The sequence below is a fragment of the Eulemur rufifrons genome, chromosome 3, assembly GCF_041146395.1.
Source record: "Eulemur rufifrons isolate Redbay chromosome 3, OSU_ERuf_1, whole genome shotgun sequence".
NCBI classification, from domain to species: Eukaryota; Metazoa; Chordata; class Mammalia; order Primates; family Lemuridae; genus Eulemur; species Eulemur rufifrons.
Genome location: NC_090985.1, coordinates 68,425,372 through 68,428,097, shown reverse-complemented (window position 1 = coordinate 68,428,097; position 2,726 = coordinate 68,425,372). Strand labels below are relative to the sequence as shown.

The 2,726-nt window shown below is 32.3% G+C and overlaps 1 non-coding gene across 1 annotated transcript; it reads left to right on the top strand.

Moving 5' to 3' along the window:
• Positions 1-1,202: 1,202 nt before the first annotated feature.
• On the top strand, positions 1,203-1,265 carry LOC138382116 (U7 small nuclear RNA). The gene has a single exon (XR_011233277.1). It is a non-coding gene; the product is annotated as a U7 small nuclear RNA (small nuclear RNA).
• Positions 1,266-2,726: the final 1,461 nt, after the last annotated feature.

The window sequence follows — 2,726 nt, the reverse complement described above, 5'->3', positions numbered from 1 at the left end:
AAAAATATAGAACAAAATAATTTTAGTTTTCATTTATTAAGCATCTACAGGATCAGGCCAAGTATACACATCATATCAAATAAAAATTTCATGCAGTAGGTATTATTATTCTTAGTTAATAGAGGAGGAACCCGAGTCTCAGCCCTATTATTTAGTGTGAAATCACCGTAGCAGTCAATGTCAGGGAGGATTCAAATTTAGGTCTCTCTGACCTTGAAGCATTTGGAAGCTCATGATCTCAACCATTACATTCTCAATTTGTAATTCAATATTAAACCTCTTCCATATCCAAGCAAAATTCCGCTGTCTAACTTTAGAGATACAAGAGCTAATGAAAATATCGTCAACATGTAAGATGATTTATATCCCTTATAAACAAATTGCTCCCACAGACAATGCTAATAATAGTCATGTATGACGAGGCAAGTCTAGGAAATGGCTAATAAACACATTTAAAAATACTTAACCTTACTAATGAATGAGGAAGTACAAATTAAAGTAAGATACCTCTTTTATTTATGAGCTATACAAAAACTGAAAACATTCCAGTGGAGGAAAGGATGCTCTTTATATACTATTTTTGGGAATATATAATAGTACTTGTTTTTAAAAAAAGTAAAAATACACATACTCTTTGACTCATCAGGTCTATTTTTTAGTATCTCTCCAATAGAAATATTAATACAAATGGGAAGGGATATAATATTTGAGAATATTCTTAATAGTATTTTAAAAATTATAAAGAATTAAACAAATTTAAAGTAAATCATTAGGGGACTGGTTAAATAAATTGTGGTACATTCTTTCAATAGAATAAAATTCAGACTTTTAAAATAATGAAATAGATGTGTAAGTAGTAGGAAAGCAGTAGAAGGATATCTGTGATGTGTTATTGAATAAAAAAAGCAAGTTACAGAACAGTGTGTTGGTCATGATATAATTGGGTTAAAAAAAGATATATATGTCTGTATTGCATAATGAAAGGTGTAATGGGAAACTGAATTGTTAAAAATGGTTACATCTAAGGAGAGAAAGTTGCAGGGAAAAGTAGATAAAGAAGAAACATAATTTCAATAAGATTTAATAATTTTCAACTTTTTAAATAAAATATTTTTAAATAAAAAAGAGATAAACATTTTTAAAAGTGAGAGGAGTACATTCCTAAATGTGTTGCATGGATAGAAACTGATTTAAGAAAACCTCAATGTTACAGATCTTTTAGAATTTATCTAGCAGGTTTTCCATTCCTCACCAGAAGAACCCCCCACCCAGCCCCACGCCAAAAAAAAAAAAAAAAAAAGAAATAAAGAAAATCTCAAGATCAAATTAAAGAGAAAGAGTTGGAAACCATCCAGTCCAACCGTCTCTCAATTGAAAATTCTTCCAACCCTAAAAATTGAAAAGTGCTATCTTTTGTTTACTTGATTTTTTTCATGAGAATTATTACAGTATAATTTACATATAATAAAATTGAACCAGTTTTAATTATACAATAAATTTTTACAAGTTGCGGAAGCACCACCATACATTTAGTCTTAAGGCTTTTTTGATCACTCTAGCTAAGGATTTGATAATTCATCCTTTCAGGCACATTTACACCTTAACAGAAGTCTGTTCAGATGCTTTATACCAAAAGTATAAAAATCTTGTTAGAATTCTACTTCTATCAAAGCACTTTATGCCAGGACAAACCACCCATGTACCATGTCCTAGGCCACTCATGAAAGCAAGATACAAATAAATATCTGTGAGGTCTCTAGAGTTTAGACAATACTAACATTCTAGAAAATAAATTACTGAGTGGAATTCCCATTCATCTCCTGCCTATCTGTTGCCAATTCAACGGTGCCTGCCCACACTCTCTTCCCCAGCTTCTCTGTTCAGCAGCCTCAGTTTGGTAACTCACTTTTCGCTACCCTTGATTTTGGCTAACCTCTGAACCGTCCACTTGTTTGCTTGTTGTTTTTACCTTGGCACACTTCTACAGTACTTTGCTCACTTCATTAGCATTTTCATCTTCTACTCCAACGTGGCCTCTTGGAATAAACTGTCTAACCCCTCCCATGGACACTTAGAATTCAGTAGAATTTTTAAAGGAGGAAAAATATTTGGGGACTTTTCCCTGTCAACTCACTTCATACTGTGAAGAACTCTTTTCTCCTTTGTTCATGGTTAAATCTGGTCCTCTGTTCTTCTTTTTACGTCTTAGATTTTATATTTAGTTTGCCTCTTAATTTCGACTAGACTCTTTGACCCAATTTCTAATTGAGCAGCTTTTAAACTTGAGTTCATATCTGGGGGTAGGGAAATGACATTATGAACATCTATTTCATTTGACCATTTTTTTTCCCAACCAGCCTGTATTACTTTTGCAACTTTTAAAATAAAAATAGCACTTTAAGACACAAAGAGTAAAATAGGCATAGCTATTTTAAGGGAATCATTTGCCAGACCTTGATCTTCATCATTTACAATGGCTTATCTCCCTGCTTATAAAAGAAAGGCATATTTCTCAATCATCCTAAATTTTACTATAATGCTTCAGGTATAAACACCTCCAGGGTACAAAACAACGAGAAAATCTAAAGTAGTAAAGTTGGTGTTGAGAAAGTGAATTATTCTAATGCCTATGTAACAACCATTTTTGCAAGTGAGGGGTTTTCCAATTCTTTGCTTTCATCAGAACTGAAGGAGCACCTAATCCAATATATCAACTGATACATATT